Source organism: Pseudorasbora parva, chromosome 13 (assembly GCF_024679245.1).
Source record: "Pseudorasbora parva isolate DD20220531a chromosome 13, ASM2467924v1, whole genome shotgun sequence".
NCBI classification, from domain to species: domain Eukaryota; kingdom Metazoa; phylum Chordata; class Actinopteri; order Cypriniformes; family Gobionidae; genus Pseudorasbora; species Pseudorasbora parva.
The window spans coordinates 9388792-9411503 of record NC_090184.1 but is presented as its reverse complement, the minus strand read 5'-3'; the positions used below and the strand labels follow the sequence as shown (position 1 = coordinate 9411503).

Sequence of the window (22712 nt, the reverse complement as noted above, 5' to 3'; positions counted from 1 at the left end):
CCTAAATGATACATATAAGAACCTTAAAAGGTACATATCAGTACTTTAAGAGTGCAAATTAGTACCTTAAAGGTCCATTGTAGAACCTTAAAGATACATATTAGTAACTTTTCGGTTTTGTACCTAGGGTACCGCCCCAGTGATAGAAATGTACATTTTTTCCTGTCAGTGTATAGTAGGCTACACTTCACATCTTTATATAGTTCCTCTACCATATATAATATAATTTTGCGTGTACGAACAAGTTAGGTTAGCAATATATATTGCGTGATTTTTGCCATTTTGTTTTATTATCATCATTGTTTACTGTGAAACCACATCCAAGGTGGTTAGCGAGGCGTTTAGTAGTGCTTTGGTGTGTTGCTATGCCGTTTCTGTGTTCTCAGTACAATTCTGAGTTCATTTTGAAAACCCGGATTGGGTACTGAACAATACAGCGTTGGTCATGAGGGAAAACAGATTCTGTTTGCAGTTGAATGGTTTAGTTACAACGACAGGGCCATGGGCCATTGCAAAAGCTTTGCTGCTTAGTCCAAAGCATTAGCCCTTCATATGAGCAACACTTATAATGATAATTGCCTTAGCAATCACAAATTACAATTTTAAGCTACTAAAAGTCTGAAATATTATAATATCATATGTCTACACTTAAAGTGAGTAATGCAACAGAAGTCATAAAAGCTGTCTATATTGCAAGCGTGCAACTTTGCAGCATAGATGAAAGTTCATTAACTCAAGATGAAATGAGATTTGTATTGCCCTTTACTTGAATTTTACTGCTGCAGCTGTAAGAACGTTAGGCTGGAAACCCAAATTGTAGACAGACACAAGCCTCCTGCACTGGCAGATCACTTTTACTGACATTCTCATATGGATCTTTATGGATCATGTACCAAAGCTGTATAAATGTCTTGTGGATTACTCATAAAGTTTCTGTTCTCCGAATAGGGAAGCAAAAGATCAGGGTCAGAAGCAACTCCAAACGAGTCGTGGACTTGTTTTTAAAGCGGAACATTAATATGAACGCTGAGGTTTCCTACTATAACGAAACTTAGGACTAAACTTAAACTTTTTTTTATTATTTAATATAAATGTATCAGTTTCTGTTCAAAAACTCTCAGTGTTCCTGTGTCACAAAATAGCCTAAATTCTAAACTGTACTAAACAACATATATTCAACAAACTTGACTGTGGTTTATCTGCTTGAAAACTTTAGCTAGACAAATGACAAGCTACTTAGTTCTGCAACACTGGTATGAACTCTTCCTCTGCATGAAGACGACAAAATCTTTTGATCTTGTTTGAGTTATTTGTGTTCACACAGGTCTCATCATTTATCACACACCACTGTCTTCTTCTGTTTGTTTAGCTGTTATTTGCTCTACCTGTGCTTACTACCACCAAACTGGGAGCAAACATGACAAAAGATCATCTCCATGATCACCACACATCTCCCCACCCTGAGTTTCAGAAGAGAGGCCATCCTAACAGGTGTCGGCATGTCAGCAGACACTCCAAATCTACAAATGAAAATGAAGAATCTACCGCTCTTCCAATTACTGTTGCACATAAATGCTCCACGCTCTTTGTTTTTGGAAGGCAAAGGTCAGCTCAATGTGAGAGGTGTTTTGGGGAACTCATTTTGCTTTGAGTGGATAATGCGCGTCCTTGAGTCGCTAAAATGAGATGCACCTTTTGCTTATCTATCAGCTTTTCCCAGCAAAAGACACATGTGCCTTTACCCCACATCTGATTAAAGATTGACAAAGGCAGGTTTGTTTATTTTTAACCAACAGATAGTCGGAAAATCACCTTCACGGCTTGTGTATCAATGCAATTAATGCGTGAATATATAAACATAAGAGGCTCCAGAGACCTTTGTCAGGCAGAGGCCATATTTAACTCAAAATAAGGCTCAATAGATAGGAAACACAGTCCTTCTAATACGTTGTAGTTTTTAAGGACAATGGGTTTTAAAACTCTTTTATATCCACAGTGGACATTTTGAAAGCAAATGGACAGCTCATTGGTAAATTCATAGGAGAAATGGTCTTGAATATGGAAAAATATTTCAATAGAATTTGTAGCGTTATGCTTATTTTTAACAAAAAGTACTATTTGTTTTACCAAGATTGCCACCAAGATTAATTGACTTGTCATTAAGGGACTTAAACAACACCCAGGTAAAGAACAGGGTGACAAATTGTCCTTACATCCTTGTTCCGTTTGCATCAAATAAAATGTGGCATAAACTATCAATATTGGAGAACTGATAAATGGAGCTTATTTGGTGTATTCATGAACAATATGTTCAGGTAAAGTGTCCATTTTTGAAATTTAAAAAATGTTTACACAAAAAAATACTGCTTTTTTCTTTTTGTAAGTTCTTGAATGAAGCAATAAAAGGTGAGGAGATCACCTGCTTGGTTTCTAATCGTGTCTTCCAGGGCAATCTTTAAAAGGGGTTTTGTTTTTTTTGAGCATTAGCGAACCTGGTGGGATAACTAACCTTTGGACATGTCAACCTCTTTGTGAGGGCAAGAATTGAGAGGACCCGAGTGAAGCCAATTTAAACGGGATCTCTCCCGCAGATACTCAGCAGAACCCTGTGCGGCTTTTTTGATTAACTCTTTTCTATTAACTTCCCGGGCCGATAAGATCTTAATCAGAGCCCTCAAATTATCCGCCTTGACATTTATCAAGTCGAATCATCATGCTCTAAGAGCAGCCCGTCCGTCTGCGGACGCCTATTCTTTTCCAGCACTTTGAATGGAAGTTAATTTGAAGTGCATGATTTATCTCGCCGGGACTAACCGCAACGAGGCGACCACCTTTATTTTGTTTTTCAAAGGGAGTGCATTATGGCGGGGTTGTCCGGTGATTGCATTCGGCAGGGGAGGGTGAATGGTGAATCGGCGTGTCGCCGGGGCCGTGGTGCTGGGGGCTTTTCAGAACACACTGAAAGGACAGATTAGGCGTCTGACCGCGGGGATGACGGACGGACAGCCGTTATACGTGCTGACAATAGCGTGAATACCTGACGGGATCAGGGTTGCTGTGACTAGTCCTGTTATCCACATTCTCCCACTTTTCCCCCCTTTTTCTTCTCATCTTAACAGGACAAAACCGTTCCAGTTGAGTTAACATTTCCTCCGTTTTGAGTAGGGATATCAGACGGCAGGTTGATTTGGCCGGTGAGGCGTAGGACATGTTGTACAGTGCATTACAATTATAGAATCAGAAAACACTAGAGGTAGTTACTTTATATCACATTGCGTGTGTGTGTGTGTGTGCGTGTGTGTGTGTGGTAAGGGTGAGCGAGTGCGTAAACCGATCCCCCTTGTATCATCAGGACAGTTGACAGTTGTAATGTTGTTGAAGGCCAAAGTGACTCACAGCTGCTAGCGTTCACACACACCCTGGCAGTAATGTTCTACATATCACGAAGTATAACGTGCCAAACAAAATCATGAATCTATATATATAGGCCTATATCTCACAAATACAACATGCAATGTGCATTTAATTACGTTACTTGTACTAAGCGTGCGTTTTCAAGGCAGGTTAAGAATGTGCTAAGCTTTACTGAGACTTCTCTGCTAAGCTAGAAGGTTAGCGTTGGAATCTCGGGCTCAGACCGCTCATTATCTGCGTGGCTCTAATCACTGTCATAAGGAAGGGATTGCACCAGAGTGCTCCTGCCACTTACCAGAGACCACTATATGTGTACTCAACCCATAATACTCCAAGGATGATCTTAAAAAAAAATGGAGCTAGCCCCATTAAGGCGTGATGTGTTTGGGGGTTCTACTTGAAGAAAATAAGAAATGGTAGTTCTGTGATGCTGCGAAGGCAATTCAATATTCCAAATTCCATCCCAAATGTCATAAATATTTCATATTCAATAGCAAAAGAATAGTAGTATCAGGTTATAAGCAGAACCACGTGGAGAATGATCTAAAACTGGAAGCTTCTACAAATCACTGTCCTTTCCATGTTCCTTTGTTTGATAATGCTTTCTCTGCAGTAAAAGTGTACTCTTGTTAAATACATTTCTTCAAAAAATCAGAGCAAAACCATATTTTAAAAGCTATTTATAAGCAAAGCTCTTTGAGGAATCCTAACTACATGTTAAAATGTAGAAGCAGCGTTACGAATCCGTTTTTATTGCCATTTGGTTCAAAGCTCAATTGAATGGTGAACTCGTCTGGTGTCAGGCTAAACAATTCAGATAACTCTCAAATTACCTCCTAAATTCTAATCTGGAACTAGTCACAACCAAAATAGATCTTGCTTTTGAAAGTATGGGTGCCTTTATCTATTCAGTAATAATATGACCTGGGTGGCAGGTCAAGTGGTTCTGTTTCAGGCCCCTTGTGAACAATATGTTTGAGACACACTCTTTTTTTCCTGTGCGACATCCAAACAGATGTGTTTTTAGCAAGGATCAGCCCTCTTAAGAATCAAATGACCCTAAAAAATCATGTGAAAACAGAGGGTGTGACCTCAACTATCTAAAACACCTAACCTCTCCAACTAAGAAAACAAGAAAGAGTGAAGAAGATTAAAAAACTGATTTTTTTTCCTGATATTATACCAAATATCATCTCCAAACCAAGTTTATGACTAGGACAGAACTTTAACTGAAAATATTGTCGTTGCTTTTCCCTTCCTGTCGCGGTGGTCAGTGAAAGCCAAAAGAGTGTTGAGGTAGCGACTAAAAACATGGCAAGGACACAGTTCACACATCTGCAAGCATTTAGTGAGATGGATTTGGGTATTCTGTCCTGTGTTCCTCTAGTGCTCCTCTGACATCCTTGGGAAAGAGAGACAGATGAGGGCAGACACTTGCCAAAGGGGCTTCAATACCTCATGGAGGAGGAATTTCCTCTGACGAAGCTGGGGTTACCTGTCCTGACTTAGAAATAATCCTGTTAAATAAAAGTCAGCTCACCAAATAAGGAGTGACCTCGAATATCTGGATTAAACCACCCACATCAAAAAAGACACAGGTCATCTTGTTGCTATCAGGTGACATTCGGAGCAACAAACTAAACATACACCCACCCATAGAGATGTTGTAGTCAGTAAATAAAGACATTTTAGGGTTTGAGAGTCCATGGTTTGACTGAAGAAAGTCATAAATATTTAAACAAAATGAGATTGTTCCTAAAAAAAAGTATGCTGCCATATTTTAGGTTCCACGTTGCCTTAAAGAAACTCCTCTACTGGTGAATAAAAACTAGAACCGATACATTGATTAATCTGAAGAACCTAATTTCACATCAATAAACTTTTTGTCTCCAAATAGCCATGTTATATGGTCAACTCAATAACCATTTTTAGATTTTGATAAGAATAGGGTTCTGCGTAGAACCATTGAAGAACCTTTATTTTCAAGAGAGACCCAATGAATAGTGAAAGCGTTTCCATGGCTTTTGAACACAAACTCTCGGTCGAGCCCCGGTCATCACTGAATAAGGCCAGTCAAACATCATCTTGACAGATCCTTCTACCCTCAGGCCCCAACACCCAAACACCCAAACAAATCAGCCTGCTCCTTTTGTATCCTCCTGGTGTAACTTCCGCTCGCCACAAAAACGACGGAGCCAGCATCCGCTCTAGAGGATGCCATGACTGGGCAACAATGGCCTCGTTGCCTCATTGTGATAATTCTTCCCTCTATCCCCCCACCATCTCTGTTTCGTGCTAATTAATTTAATCCTGTAAGCAGGTGTAAGCCTTGCTTGTTAAGGAGCCAAGTCCAGACGGGCCAGAGATGGCAAGAGCACAGCTCCGGGATTGTGAAAGGAGGGAATTAAAAGAGGGCATAAACAACAACAGAGAGTTGCAAAAACGGCAAGCGGAAAATCCTGTTTAGGGAGCAGACAGCGGGTGGTAAAGAATAGATTCTCTCTCTGCTCCGTGTGCTTTCTTGTTTTGTTCCTGTATGAATCATCAATATCTATCCTTACTCTCCTCCTTCAGTACACAGAAAGGACTTGCTGAAAAATGGGACACCCACTTTCTCTTTTCAGAGAGGGGCAGTGTCCACAGAAGTCCCTTTTTCCTTGTCTCTTTCTCTTTCGCTTTCTTTCTTTTACAAGGTCTGTTTTAAATGCATGCAGAACATGAAGATCCTTCCAGGGCCCCGGTGTGAGGGATCAGTTTTTGGCAGGGCAGCCTGCTGGAGAGCAGATAAAGGACCGGTGAGAAGGAGCAGAATTTGGCGAGGGCGTTTGCTGGAGGACAGATAAAGTGATGCGGCCATGGGCTTTTCATATGTTGCCACCGCTTTGCAAGCCATAGACGGATCTCTTTTCCGGCGTGTGACGCGCTTCCAAATGCCGCTTGGCATCGGAGAGGGAGAGGGTCAGGGCAATCGAAGGAAAGAATGAATATTGCTCACTTTCAAAGGGCCAGGGACAGTCAATCAACCGCCCTTAGCGTTGCACCCCCTCCAGAGGCTATCGTGATCCCGGTCTGCCCAAATGCACATCCTCTTTCAAGTCCCTGAGCTCCACAACACCCTGATTTGCTCTTTGCCCATTGCTCCTTATTTATTTTTTTCTTCATAAGGTGTCAGCAACACAAGTTCACCAAATACATTCCTTTGGGCTTGTAGCGCAACAAGCTATTGAGCAGAGATAAGCCTCTTTTAGAGGCGAAGGAGAATTTAATTCAGGTTTGAGTGACAGCAGGAAGATTTATCCCCTCGTCAGACAATGCCGTCTTTTCGGGACTTTAATCTCCTCCAGACAATGGGCTGTTTTTCGCCCCTCATCCTGGGCTTTTCCCACGATGCGCGCTGATTAGCTCTGGCCGATTGGACACTGGCCATTATCTCTTGTTTTCTGTGAATCGTCTGCATTTGTGAGGAGAATGGAAATGGAGGCGAGGATAGAAAAAGAGAGAGAGAACAAGCAAATGAGAAAGAAAGAGAGAGGATGAGAGGAGAGAAGAAAAAAAAAAAGTTTTATATGCCAAGTTCATTCACTGCTCAGGACGTTTGTATGCCGAAGCGCGTCAGGAGACGTTATCATAGACGAAGGAAGGCAAGGGAAGAGAAGCGAGTTAACTGTAAGGCTGGAGAAAGGGTAATGACAGACCAAAGAGGAGGATGACCGACGACGAGATCAGATGGGCTCATATAAGACACCATCGAGTCATGTCAAAGTACCAAACTAAAGCAAGCTATTTGCCAAAACATTTTAATAGCAAAATATGATAATGTCAAAGGAATATATTCAACATAATGGTAAACATTCACTTTAAATTCATCAATGAGTGAAAAGGTGGGTCCAAGTTCATGTACTTATGCACTATTCGATGTAGTGTTCACAACCTTATACTGAAAATTCCTAAAAGAAAAAGTGCACTTTAAATACCCGGATGATACACTTAATTAACCGGAGAAGAAGAAGAAAAAAAGGTTTGGACACTTCATGCACTCAACTGTCGCAGCTTTGATTATATAGGGGAGGAGGAAGAGCTTCAGAATCAGATGATGAATGACAAAATAACCTTAAATTCATACCCTCCAGGGTTGGATATAGTGCATATTGGGACACAACTTCGATAATGAAACCTGTTTCACAGACGTTTGCCGTGGCAGGTGTGTAAACCACAGTAAATGATCCTCTCTATTGATAATCGTGCACCTGCAGAACAAACGCTGCCATTGCATATCGTCATTTATCACCTGCGATCCATTAGCAACCAAATAAGTGCAAATCTAGCATTGCTGTTTTATTTTTACATTGGTCATTTTGTAATTGGGGGGGTTGACAAAAAAAAAAAAAAAAACACTATTCCACATCCTGCTCAATGCTGTTCTTCAAACAAATTTGCTAAATGAATGCTATGAAAACATGTAGCAAATATATCTATATCTATGCTATATGCAAAAAAACTATACAACAAAAGGGCTGTTTAAATCCCTACATTAAAAATGAAGATAATAATTTCTTTTCATTTCATTTAATAATTTTACTTCCAAGAACCGAAAAATTCAGCAAAATGAATATTTTTGCGTTGAATATTATTTTCCCCTCTCTAATGCGTCTTGTCTTTTTGACGGGAATGCGCGCGACGGTGCTCATTCAGTAAAGTCTGAAGTGTAATGCAGACTATCACGACTAGCCTTCATGCAAAACTAAAATAGTCGCGGGATTTTGTAACACTTACAGATAAGGATATAACATAAAATATAAAATAAAAATGGATTCTTGATGACTCACGAATGAATCAACGAATGTCATTATCGATTAGTCGTGTCCGCACATTATGTTTGTTAAAAGTCCCAGTTAACCGGAAGTAGCAAGTGTCTTTTCTTCAGTGCTGTGACGTATTTCCAAATGAAACGGAATATTAAATAGAGGGCAGGGTTTTACCTCAGCGCTCCTCCTCTCCATCTCGCGCTCACAGAAGACTAACGGATGGAGGGGAGTTGTTAAGCATTTTCAAACCTAAGCCGTCAAACAGACATCAGCTGAGAAGGATCAGCCAGACCGGAAGTGACTTTTCAGATGAATTGTTCACTCTAAGACCTCTAATATGTGCTAACAAAGTAAATAGTGTCGATTTTGATTTCATGAGGACTTTAAAGGTCAGCATTGGCCAGGATGTGGAATAGATTTGTCAGTAAAAAGGGCTTTTTATCCGATTAATCGAAGAAATAATTGGCCTAAATAATCGATTATCACGATAACCGCTGCAGAGTAGCCCAGTACCAGTGACCCGTCAAATAAACAGAGTTTTGTTTTTTAACCACTAGAGCCCCAAAAGTTACATAGTGTATCTTTAAAGGCCCACTGAAGTGCCTTGAAACGCGCCGCATTATTCAATGTGTAGAAGTAATTTCCCCTGAAACGGCTCCAGCTGTTAGCAGCTCCTCCCCTTTTTTTAAACAGCCAATAGCGTTTTGTTAATATACAGTTTGACTAGAGCGCAAGAGCGGACCTTCCTGTTTGGTAAAGCCAGTTTACTCTAACCGTTTATCATCATAATCTCCTCCATATCGCTTTGAAATGCAGCATTCTGTGCAGAATTCAAATGGGTCGATATGTTTGTTGTCTGCACCGACTCGCACATATGATCCGCACTGCGCTCTCGTGTCTGTAGTCTAAATTTAGACCAGAGCCGTTGGGGTGTGTGTGCTGCTGCGGTATGTGAAACTAACGTGAAAACAGACTTTATTTACCTCAAATCATTTCCTATCACATATATCATGTGCTATGTGCCTTTCATCATGTAGAAATTAGTAAATGCATGTTAACAACTGACCGATTTCAGCCGCCGCTTCGGCAGTGTAGGGGGCGGGCTTTAGATTCTAGAGAGCATTTTGATTGGACAGAACATTTGATGAGAAAGTGAAGTCTGCGATGATGTCACCAAAATCTGAGATTCGTTTTAACGGAAGTAGAAGACTTTAAATTTTTAATGCTCTTATCTCCTAAATGCAAATTTTGTCATAGTTTTGGAACATACCAGCTTATTCATAACTTTAAGGCTAACACAGTCATACTAAAAGCTAAAAAACTTCAATTTTGATTTCAGTGGACCTTTAAGTTGAATGCATTGGAGATGATTTGAAGGGTCCTCCAGTAAAACAGAGGGTATTGGTATGCATTGAGTTTTTTGTAAGTGATGTCTCTCTTATGCCGTTTGGTAAGCAGCACCATCAATGCAAATAAGCATGTCAAGGTTAAACAAACCCACCAAAGGAAATTAAACTGTTCTATTTATGTTATGATTTATCTTGGCCTGGGCCTTGCCGAGAATATATATCATTACTCTTCACATAATAACTCAACGTTAAATGCATCAGCGATCTGAAGGAATATATGCATGATCAATATGGAAAAAGCCTGATCTCAGCCATTGACTGATATTGACCAGAGACCAGCTGAATAAGTGAAGGTATAGATTATGAATAAGTGAATGTATAGATTTAGCTATTTGTCTTTACCTCAAAGGGATCAAGTGTTTAGATTTATCCGCCCACCGATCAACTGAAAACCAGCAAATGTGATGAGATACAGAGACGCTCTTTCTGTTTCTTTCAACTTCTCGGGCGAATACATCCACATGCAACAGAACTGCAGATACCCATTGCATCAAATCACAATAAACCTCTTCTCTTTTATATCTCTTTTTTGTTTGTCAATTCCAAAAAATTACACTCACAAATCTTCACTTCTTGGACAGGCCATTTCCTGGTCCTTCACAACGTCCACAAAACCCAAGCCACATGATGTGCCGTCTTCCCAGAGTGGATTGAAGGAAAATAAATATTCCTATAATTACAGAAGAGAAAAAGACGTAGGCAGATGTCTAACATGACAAACCCCAGATGGATATCTCAGTCGGAGTGGAGTATGCCTCCTAACCGCGTGCCTGCGAAGAGGCCTGCTGCTCTGGAGCATCACGGCCACTTTGTGTACGTTGAGATGCTATTGTGAGGCACGTTTTAGAAAAAGAGGCGACTTCATGTAATTTGGTAAAATAAATATTTGCCTCGGCACTTGGCAGTTGTATCTCTGTTGGGTCTTTTCCCGTTCAAAATTGGTCAGAAAAAGCTGCATTGTACATTTGGATTTGTGACGGTGGTCGAGTACGTTTTAAAGATATTTGTTTTCAAACATTTGAGACTCAGATCACTTTATTCAATTTGAAAACCTACCGAGTTGACGACGAGAAGGCACGGAAAGGCCTAAGACACCTTCTTTTGGCCAAATTCAAAAGCCAAATCATGTGGATTCAGATACAGAAAAGACAATCCCAGAATGCATACATCTTCATCTAATAAATGTTATAATAAATATACTTCATTTATTAAATATTACACTGACAAATAGTTAACAGATTTTTTATACTTTTAGAGTACTGTACCATTAGCTTAACAACACTAAGGCCCTGTTCACAAATGGTGATTAAAGGTGCAGTGTGTAATATTTATGAGGCTCTATTGACAGAAATGCAATATAATATCCTTTTTTTTTCAGTGATGTATAAAGACCTTACATAATGAACCATTCGATCTTCATAATTGGCGGGTCCCCTTACAGTGAAGTCGCCATTTTGCGCCGTCTTGTTTCTACAGTAGCCCTAAACGGACAAACTGCTCTTCAGAGCGCTAGGTACTCTCTTCTGGCTCAGACGATGATGACATCTTTTTCCTGTGTCGACCATCATAGTTTTTATGCGCTTTAAAAAGGGAGGGTAAGCGGAGGGCAGCTGCAATTTGTAACCTCACCACCAGATGCCGCTAAAATGTACACAGTGCACCTTTAAAATTTGTTTTGGTCGATCGGATCACAAGTGGACGAGGCTAAATGCAGGTGTAAACTGGGTATAAAAAAGTTTTCTGAGCTTGTTCACTTTTGACCACTTCCAGAGGTAGTCAAAACCGCATTCAACCGGATTGCAGTGTAGACACTCATGTGGTCGGATGTGTTCAAACAACCACAAAAGACCCCCTACCCGCCGCCTACTGACCTAACACGTAAACATTACGGGAAGCATCCTAGTCAGATGTTGCTTTGTCGACCGTTTGGTTCGAAGACTACAAATGCACAATGCAAAATGTCCTCTCCCCATTCCTAATTTCTAACACACACTCACCGAGTTCGGCGTGATCTTCTCAGAGCTGAAACAAAAGTTGCTGCTCTATGTATGTTTTTCCATCATCTCCAGGCGTGTTCAAGCTTAATTTTGTCCATTAGATCAAAAGATCTAAACTCTTACATTGACAAGACCCTCCTCTTGAAGAAATCAGGACAGAAATGGTTTAAAGTGGACAAAAGAGATGGATTAAAACACCACTTGTAAACCGGTATTTATCTCTCTCGTCTACTTGGGATCCGATCGAACAAAATGCATCTTAAAACCAGGTGTAAACAGAGAAAACACTAGCCTAATCTGTTAATACTAACCTATTGATTTAAATTACGAGCTTCACATAAGAAGAACTACTTTGATGCCACACATAACTTGCTGTCTATGTAGTGTTTTTATGAAGTTCAATTAGGTAGTTGCCACAAGGCAGCAAGGTTGGTATATAGCCATGGGTGTTATGATATTTATATTACTACGGATTTTCTTAGTGCATGCATGTTTCTCTATATACCACAGTGGAGTCTTGTCCAGCTGCACGTTTTGAAGAGGAAATGATGGGTCATTGTTCCTCTGGCAAATCCCCTCCTGCATTCATACCTGCTCGTACCTTTCAGATCTATTCAGCTGGCCAACTGACAAAATGTCTTCTATGAGAAAGGGTCAGGAACCCATTAAACACCAGCTTTGATAACAATGACCCCCAGCCATGCTAAGACCTCACTTCCTCCGTCTGCCCTTGTCCTGTCTATACCCCTCATTCCAGCCATCTATTTTTTGCCATAAGATGTGCAAAATATAAAATATGTAATTCTTTGTAAAGGCAAAATGTATTGTTAAAAGAAATTTCAATGCCAATAATATTCAGTATTATGTATCTTAAAAATAAAGACTAAATTGGAATGTATGGTTCCATGAAGAACCATACATCCATTGAACATTTCCATTGCACAGAATTTCAGTCAGGTTATTTCAGAACTGTTCTTTATGGAACCACCAATGGTTCTTCTATGGCATTTCTGCAGAGAAAAAAGAAGAAAAAAAAACTCTGGAACCATTTTATTTTATGAGTGTATACAAAATAAAGGTTCTTCAGCAAGAAACCTTTGTTATTAAGAACCAGAGTGAGAGTCTACAGTAGGATCTCCAGAATAGTATGTTGTTTTCTGGTTTATTTGAAGCAGGTTTCTAAAGAGCTAATTTGATGACTCAAATCCATAAAATATTCCTATTTAATAATTGTTTAATCGACATGTCAACCTCAATAAACCTGTCTCCGGCGTGATGCCTTCAATCTTTCGAATATTCAGATCTAAAATGACTTCCGACCTGTAAGTTCGCAAGAATAATAATAATACACCGTTTGTTAATAGGCCAGAGGAGAACTGGCACCACCGACTGAGTCTGGTTTCTCAGAAGGTTTATTTTTCACCTTTATGCACCTGATGGAGTTTTGGTTCCTTGCCACTGTTGCCGTTGGTTGGCTTGCTAAGTTGGGGACATTAAATGTTTAACTAAATATCCAAATAAATGTATTTACTAAACTAAATTAACTAAATTCCTAATCTGCCTACGTTGTCGATATGATAATTAAAATGAGCTGATGACATCACTGTTTTCTCCAGAGCGGCTGTACAGCCAAATCCAATTCTGTTTCATTATTGTCCTGCTTAACAATGTGAAGCTGCTTTAAAACAATCTGCATTGTAAAAACGCTATATAAATATAGTTGACTTGACTTAAAATTTCTGATTGGAAAAATATGTGTGTCTCTCTAATATTTTAGCACGCAAAAATGTATAAATGCTATTTTGGTTGAAGACTTCATAGTAAAATTTTTGACCATTACAATTGTTTGCATTGTGACATTACTTTATGACAATGAAACAATTATTAGTCAGTACGTGTGTGTATGTGTATGTGTGCCTGGTATTCCCTGCGTTATGGGGAACAATCACAAGGATAGTAATACTAGTATTTTTTTTACCTTTTGGGGCCATTTTTTGGTCTTCATGAGGAAAACAGCTTAGAGTTTATAAACAGCTCATAAAATGTTTTTCGAAAATGTAAAATTGCAGAAAGTTTTTTGTGATGGGGTTAGGGTTAGTATAAGGGGATAGAATGTACAGTTTGGACAGTATAAAAGTCATTATGTCTACGGAAAGTCCCCATGAAATGTGAAAACCAATGTGTGTGGGGGGGGCATGTTTTTATATGAGGACACAATGTGTATAATGACATGGTTATGACACAGGTATTACAAGGAGAGGGTGAAATATGAGGACATTGGCCATGTCCCCACTTTTCAAAATGCTTATAAATCATACAGGATGAAATTTTTGAGAAAGTAAAAATGCAGAATGTTTCCTGTGATGGGTAGGTTTAGGGGCAGGAGCAGTGTAGGGGGATAGAAAATACGGTTTGTACAGTATAAAAACCATTACGCCTATGGAATGTCCCCATATGTCACAAAAACAAACAAGTATGTGTGTTGTTGTTGTTTATATGGTTTATAAAGACAAAAATGTGTCTAATGATGTGGCTATTACAATGGCTGATCAGTAGATTTAAGGGTAGGGGAAGTATAAGGGGATATAAAGACTATTTGCACTGACTAAATCCATTGCGCCTATAGTCCCCGTAAACACATATTCGTGTGTGTGGCCATTGCTGATTTCCTTGTTTTTCCTCCACTTCTCTCTGTCTCTCTATTTTCCACCGTGCTTGACAACAACACTTTTTCTACACACACGAGATGTGTCTCTTTTAGCTGCACTAGTCATCTCTCTGGTGCGCAAAGCACATTTTTTATCAGAATGACTCTTTCTGTGGCACTGCTCCCCTTTGGCCCGCTCCATCCGCACCAGTCTAGGTCTTAACAAGCCCGTGCCCATCGTTGCCAGCTATAAAAACAGGCCTTGCTGAAGATGCTTGGAGGATGTGGTTATTACTGCGTAGAGGTCCAGGCCAGTTTCAGTAAATGATGCTCCAAACTTAGCCAAAAAGCAATGACTCGGGCTTCTTCTCATCATTTCTCATTTGTGCAGTGCATGAGTCAGCCCTAGTGATATTATTTGTTCCAGAGCAAACACACACTCTGTCTTTCTCTCCCTTAGTCTGTCCGTTTTACTCTCTCTCTCTCCGTCTCACTCCTCTCCGTCTCCCGCCTTGAAACGCCGTGATTTCAGGCCAGCCCAAGAGTAAGTAATTCAAAAAACATGCTCATAATTTGCTATGACATGTTTCATTTCTGAACTCAGATCAGATAGCATCTCTATTCTGGGCGTCCTGCGGACAGAAAAGTGGGGATATTTGGGCAAGCTGGAAATGAGTTTTGCATGCTCCAGAAAGGTATTGTGACTGGATGGTATCGATTTGTTTATTCTTCGTTTGCGTCTACAGAGCTCAAATGAGCCATAATCTCTCATGTGGATGTCGACGTGAAAACGATCTAGCGGCTCATTAAAAAAATGCCTGAAAAAAGCAAGTGACAGATGGGGTGGTGGGCCATATTTAAGCCGAGGCTGTCTTTTCGACTGGATGGGAGCAAGCTAAAAGTTCAGAAGACGTGAAACAACAATGCTGTGTCGAACGAGGTCAGGGTCACACTCAAAAATCTACATTTCAGCACCAGCGTGCTGCCAACACAAGCCACAAATATGAGGATTTTCCCTGAAAAGTCAGGCTGAGGGGAAACAAAGCGCTTGGAGAAACAGATATACGGAGGGTGAGATGTGGAGGAGGGTTTAAGAGCTGGCCAGATACCTGCTGAGCTTTAATTTGGGTGAGAGTTGAGCGTGAAGAAAGACTCAAGATGCTAGTTGCACACACATACACACTCTCATGCTTTTAACTCATTATCATAGACTTCTAATGTTTTTCATATTTACTACAGACTAACAGCAACCCCAATAATAAATACAAGCAATTATGAAACAAAAATTATGACGTTAAACATCATGGGCCAGATTTACTAGCAAACCTCTTTTGGCAGATTTACTAAAGACACGCAGTGATCAATTAATGCTGTAAAGGCATGGACAGGGTTATTTTTGCGGCTGACCTGATCAGTAGATCATGTGCAGAACTTTCTAATTCCATTTTTTTTTTTTTCGGGGATAATTGGGCAGTCACACTAATTTGCCTTGTTTAGTAAATCTTAAAATAATATTTTTTGGTGACTTTTTCTGCATTTGTGTTGCCATAAATATGTTATTTTATTATTGATTATTAATGTTATTAAAAAAAATGTATTGCAGGCTGGGAAAATTACATTTGTAGAATTATTTGTAGTATTTATGGCCACATTTCCCCTTTGAGGACATTCTTGAAAAGAGGTTTTGTCAGATTTGGCTTACTTCTGGGGACATTTTGCAGCAGTTTTTGTCCCTAATGTATAGCTAGGTCAGAAACACACTCTCACTCACTAGGGAAATATCTCTCTGCCCTTCAGTTGCCTTCCAGCACCTTTAGTAAGGCCTATTACCTCTGTACCCGGTCCCTAATGTCCCTAAAGCCTGTCTTATCACCTCAAGCCAAAAAATAAAAAAATACATTCTAAAGTGACCCCAAAACAGCAAACAACAAACCCTTTCTTAAATGACAATGTCAAAAGAATGCCAATCCACAGCACAAATGAAGTAGATTCTGTGTTAGCTCATTAACTATTTTACACTCTGCTTTTATGAATGTTCATATTCTTCATTTATTGCAGTACTGTAGACTGTTCTGCCGGCGATTTGATTTTGCCCAGAAACACATTCATTTCTACTACTTCTGTTACACTTTTGCGGGAACCAATCGCAGACTGGCTTATCCACCTATTGTCAGGTTTAACACGATGACAGATCACGCCTCTTGTGGTCTGATTGGTTAAAGGACTATCCAATTGCATACAGAGTCATTTGAATAATGCTCGTTGATCACACCTCGTGTGCAGTAGAAAATACAGAGCAGACTCCCCAGACCAATGTTCAGACCATTTTAATTGAGCTTGGTCTGGTGATAGCCAGACAAACTATTGTGAACACTGGCATAGAATTTGGATTAAATGCAGTCCGGTTTCCCCAAGACATGTTAACATAAAGCTATCTGTTTCCTCCTCAGGCACAGTAAGACAGATGCTATCAAACAATTAAGCAAATCCTCCTCTGAAAGCTGTCTGTGAGCTGAGAAACCCCCCCAAAAACAAACCCTGGAAAAAAAAGGGCATTCCACAGAGCCCCAGAGAAAGCCCTCACAAATCAACAGCGGTAAACGGGTGATAATTGCTCGCGTTGCTTCAACAGCTGTACAAGCTGATGTGCTCACGGGAGGAAGAATAGCCCCTTTCAGACTGACTCCCTGTCCCATTCGCACCACTGTTACTCCTCCAACTCCAGAAGAACCTGCCCATCCAATCCTTTTTTGGTCTTTGAAAGCATTTTTAAAATGTGTGTCTTTGTGCCTGTATTCACACTTTTTGTCTCATAAAGATCAGGCCGGCAGTTTGTTGAAAGTCAGGGAACTTTCCAGAGGTCATGTAATTCAAGACCACTGGCCTGGGGGTTGTGTCCCAGGTCAAATGCAAGCGTGGTAAAATTGGATTTGTCTTTACCTGCCTCTTCACTCCGATGAAAAGGGTAATCAACAATGTCTGGCTGACTGAAACAATAGTCCTTCATTGCGACAGATAAGGAGCTCTGGCTCGAGGGGGATGGAGAAAGTTCCTCCACTTCAAAGCGGACACTGGACGCTATCGGACACCGACCTGGTTGAAAATCCAATTTAAGGCAGGGTTGGGGAACATGCGTACAATTGAAGACCTGAAACAAAACCAGTTGTGACCCCCCAGATCTGATTAGTTCAAAAAGTCTGTCAAGACAATGAGAAGCACGAAGCATGACCTCCTTCAATTGAAAACGGACTTGAGATCTGAGAACAACCCAGCTTTGTAATTGAATCAAGCTTTGCGGACGCCACAAAACATTTGTGGGAGGGAAGAGACATTTGGCATAAATCTCATTATTAATACTTCCAGAAGGAATCATTGACGCTGATCGTCAATCTAGTGGACGATGGATGGCAGGGAGGCTTCTTTCCGATAAAAGTGTGCGATGGGGCTAAAAGGTAACGTGAGATATCTCTCAGTTTGGTGCGAAGGAAACAACTTACAAATACTTAAATTATCCTGATGACAGTTAACATTTTGCAGTTGTGGCCCACCAGTAAAGCGATGAGCTCATATGTGTGAGCACTCAAATTCTATCATACCCGAGAGGCGCTTGGGAAAATAAACCCCACTACTGCATACAAACCCGTGGAGGGAAAGGAGGGGTCGTATAAAGCCCAGGTGCTCAGTAAAATAATATTTAAAATTTTGGTTTTATACCCTCAGCAGTAAAAACATGTTCCAGAGTATCTCTTTTATTAACATTTGAAATGTTTTATCCAGAACTTTCATTTTTGATTCCAAACAGATTATTTGGTTGGACCTGCACTTCAAACAAAATATTTGAAAAGATACCAACCATCTTAATTTTAAACACATTTGACTTTGTTTCTGATGTGAAGATATTTTTGTCTTGTTACAGTATGTCTATTATTGTTTTGTTTTTGTATCACTGTTCCCTTTCCCGTTTATTTCTTTATTCTCTCTCTTTTCTCTCTCTCTATTTGTCCTATTTATCCTTCTTTGTCTCGCAACCAATTTCATGCATCTGTAAAAGTTCATCACTGCCTTTCCTATAACTTCATTTCCCAATTTTATGGGGATAAAACTGTCAGTATCTCTAATCCACATTCACTACACTGAAAAATGTCTTGAAACTTTGAAATCAGGTATTTCACAACATTTTGAAAATCCCTATTTCACTTGCACCCACTGTAATTGTCTCCTAGTTCCTAAAGCTGAGATGGGCAACTTCAGTCCTGAAGACCACTGTCCTAAAGAATTTAGCTCCAAACCGAATCAAACATACCTGAACAAGCTAATAAATGTATTCAGGATTACTAGAAAGCTACAGGAAGGTAAGTTTTTTATCGGGATTGGCACTGAGCTCTCCAGGATCGAAGTTGCCCACCCCTGTCTTAAAGGGATAGCTCAATTAAACTCAATTAAATTAAACTTTCTTTTTTTCTATGGAAAACAAGACATGATGAGAAATGTCCTAGTGTTTGTTTGTTATTCTTTCATTCATTCCTTCATTGTGTGCCCTTTGGCTTATTTATTTATTAACCGTAGCTTGTACAATGCTATGAAAACTTTGGCCCCACTTTATATTAGGTGGCCTTAAGTACTATGTTCTTACATCAAAAATAAGTACAATGTACGAACTGTGTTCATATTGTATTATAAAACACTTTTTCTGATATTGAGGTGGGATATGGGTAGAGTTAGGGACAGGTGTGGTGGGATGGGTCAGTTTAAGGGTAGTGTTAGGTGTAAGGGAAGTGCCAACTGTGGAATTACAAATGAAACTACAGAAATTAATTACAGTACAATGTAAAAACATGTATGTACACAATTAGTGCATTGTATCAAATTATTAATTACAATGTTAGTACATAGTAGTTAAGGCCACCTAATATAAAGTGGGTCCGAAACTTTAATTTATGGTCCAGTTTTCACTATTAACTAGTTCCTTATTAAGAGGCCTTATTCTGCATAGTCATATTCTGCATCCCTTAATCTATCCGATACCCATATATATATAAATATCTTACTAACTAAAGCTTTAGTCCAAATTTTCAGACATGAGACATACACTTTATACACAGATGGAATTTAGGCTTTTATTGACATAATAAGTATTGATCAACTCACACATTAGTTGTGGTAAACGGAAGATCAATTATGTTTGCTTGAACTGCAAGAACCAATGAGGTTCATTCTCTTGTTACGCAGCACGCTTGAGCTTCCTCAAAAACCAATGAGGTTCATTCTCGTGTTACGCAGCACGTTTGAGCTTCCTCAACAACCAATGATGTTCATTCTCGTGTTACGCAGAACGCTTGAGCTTCCTCAAGAACCAATGAGGTTCATTCTCGTGTTACGCAGCACGCTTGAGCTTCCGCAAGAACCAATGAGGTTCATTCTCGTGTTACGCAGCACGCTTGAGCTTCCTCAAAAACCAATGAGGTTCATTCTCGTGTTACGCAGCACGTTTGAGCTTCCTCAACAACCAATGATGTTCATACTCGTGTTACGCAGCACGCTTGAGCTTCCTCAAAAACCAATGAGGTTCATTCTCGTGTTACGCAGCATGTTTGAGCTTCCTCAACAACCAATGATGTTCATTCTCGTGTTACGCAGCACGCTTGAGCTTCCTCAACAACCAATGAGGTTAATTCTCGTGTTACGCAGGACGCTTGAGCTTCCTCAAAAACCAATGAGGTTCATTCTCATGGTACGCAGCACGTTTGAGCTTCCGCAAGAACCAATGAGGTTCATTATCATGATACGCAGCACATTTGAGCTTTTACAAGAACCAATGAGGTCCATTCTTGTGTGTTACGCAGCACATTTAAGCTTCAGCAAGAATGCTTACCGTACATACTCACTCCTTAAAGATACACACATACATACAGAGTACACATACTTACACCCTTGACCTTTAGCAGCAGGGCTCTTATTTGTCAATGAATGCGTTTGTAGCCATAGCCTCTTCACCCCTGATCAGGACCAGGCCATGGAAAATTTGATCACATTAGCCACATGTTGCTTCTAATATCATTTCAATAAAAAGGACGCTGCCCTCATAGACATAAAGCAGCCATGTAAAGTTCACCGGCCGTTGCTGCAAGCCACGGAGAGAGCCATGGGGGTCTGCTGCTAATTTCCCGCCCCAAGCTATGTAATCTATGGCAGAGATTAGGGTAAAGCAGTTATTCTTGACTATTTTATTAAGAGGTGCTTTAGGCGCTGGAAGAGGGGCTTTATTGCTTTTCAAACGGCGTGCCATACAATACAAGACAAACATTTGCTGTTATTTCAGCAAACTCGAGTCAGATGTGGCGGCTCTTTTTTTTCAGGAGGAACTTGGCATCAAAGAAAAGTCTCTTAAAACAAAAATCTTCCCTTCTGCACAGGTCTCGCCCTGAACTGTGTCCGGTAGATAAATAGGGAGGTGTCAAAAGAACAGGCAGGAGTCCCACACCTAGTTTTAATTAAAAGAGAGAGTGCTGACATGCACAGAGGGAGGGACGATCGGATTCGCAACTGTTACATTTTCAGCACATTTATGTGCGCGTGTGCTTTTCCCAGATTATATCCAGCACTTCAGGGGTTCCAAACTAACGTTTATATGTCAAGTTCATGGTCATTTCAATTAGGTGTAAGACAAGAACAAAAATATATGACCTCTGAAACCAAAAGAACAATGAAAGACCTAGACAAGATATATGTGACCCTGGACCCTGAAAATCTGGAATCTGAGGGTGCAAAACAAAATCTAAATATTGAGAAAATTGTCTTTGAAGTTGTCCAAATGAAGTCCTTAGCAATGCATATTAGTAATAATACATTTACGGTAGGACACTTACAAAATATCTTCATCGAACACAATTTTTTTGTCATAAAAGAAAAATGGATAATGTTGACATATTCAATGTATTGTTGGCTTCTGCCACAAATATACCCTTGCGACTTATGACACATATAGCAAATAATATTCTATTCATCAAGAAATACAATAGAAAATGGACTAGTGGTGTAATATTAAGTGTTACGGTGTGTGTCTTGGTTTGGGCTAAAGGTTATCTTGGTGTCTGTACATAGTGAATGATGCTTTGTGTGTCTATTCAAACCAAAAAAATATTGTATTGAGATCTCATACGTATACCGCAATAATGCACATTTGTATAAATGATAAAGCTCCAGGAATTTGAATACATTTGCAAATGTCAAGGGAAGACTACAACTCTTAACATACTGTGGTATGTGATAATGTAGAATCTGTTCACAGCACTAGGCTTGCAACCAGGGTTAAGTGCTTCTACATGAGTGTTATTCACCTATCATTTGCCTCTGATTTTTAGGGATAACTTACGAGTAGGGTTAAAGTTAGGGATATGGTAAGAACTACATTTTCATGTAGGAATGTTGTGCAGGATCTAAATATGTTGACCCAGGAAAAGCAGGACATGCACTCTCAGAAAAAGGTACAGTGGAGGTACAATTGTGTTCCTTGGGGAACAAAACATATAACTGTAGCTTTACAGGTACACAGATGGTCCTTAGGGTACAATTATACCATTGTTTTCCTTAGTTCGGTTCTAGTGAGCCGCTGTCCTGCAGAGTTTGGTTCCAACCCTGAAAGAGGTCTATATAAGCTCTTATTGAGAATTAACAGGTTTAGATTTTAATGTTTTACTGAAAAAGTGTAGTCACCATTATGGAGATCAGTATTTCCTTTAGTTGGGCAGTTCGACTTGGATTTTTATGTGAGTTTGTGTTTTTTGTTACAAACACAATTGTTTAAAACAAAAGAAGCCATAAGCAAACTGTGTCATGAAGAATAATGTTTGACTAAACTAATCACTGACTAAAAATAATCGGGGGGGGGGGGGGGGTGTTAGACGTACACAGATATCAAGAATCAGCATATAAATCTCAACAATGGTGACATTCTTAATGCTGTAATGTATGGTGGGAGCAATGAGTTTTATACTGTGGTGGCTTAGAAGGGTTGGAGCTAAACTCTGGAGGATATCAACTCTCTAGGACCGAACTTGCCTACCCCTGACTTAAAGGTACGAAAATTTACCCTTACGGGGTACCAACCCAGTGACGGCCACTTGTACCTTAAAAGGAACAATTTTGTACTCTTTTTTTGACAGTGTGCGGTCATGGCTGCACTCTAAAAACTAACCCAGCAATTGGGTTGTTTGAACCCAGCGATTGGGTTGTTTTAATCCTGCGGTTGGGTTAAATATTTGCTTAAGAAAACCCAATCGCTGGGTTAGTCCATATTTGACCTATTATTGGGTTGTTTTTTACCCAGAATTTTTTAGAGTGTGTCTGAAATGCAATTATCAAAAAATATGATCCATCAAAGACCAGACCAAAACCTGGTTTATGTTTTTTGATAGATTTTCTGTCTAACTGCACCAGGAAA

The 22712-nt window shown here is 39.8% G+C and overlaps 1 protein-coding gene across 11 annotated transcripts in view; it reads right to left on the bottom strand.

The window, feature by feature from the left end:
* The window catches only part of prdm16 (PR domain containing 16), a 313157-nt gene that overhangs the window by 275592 nt on the left and 14853 nt on the right, over nucleotides 1-22712 (bottom strand). The window contains exon 2 of one of the 11 annotated variants that reach the window (XM_067413117.1): nucleotides 10189-10298. The exons of the other annotated variants lie outside the window; for them this stretch is intronic. The gene's annotated coding sequence lies outside the window, so the exon portion shown is untranslated. The remainder of the gene's footprint in view (nucleotides 1-10188; nucleotides 10299-22712) is intronic. 11 annotated transcript variants of the gene reach the window in all.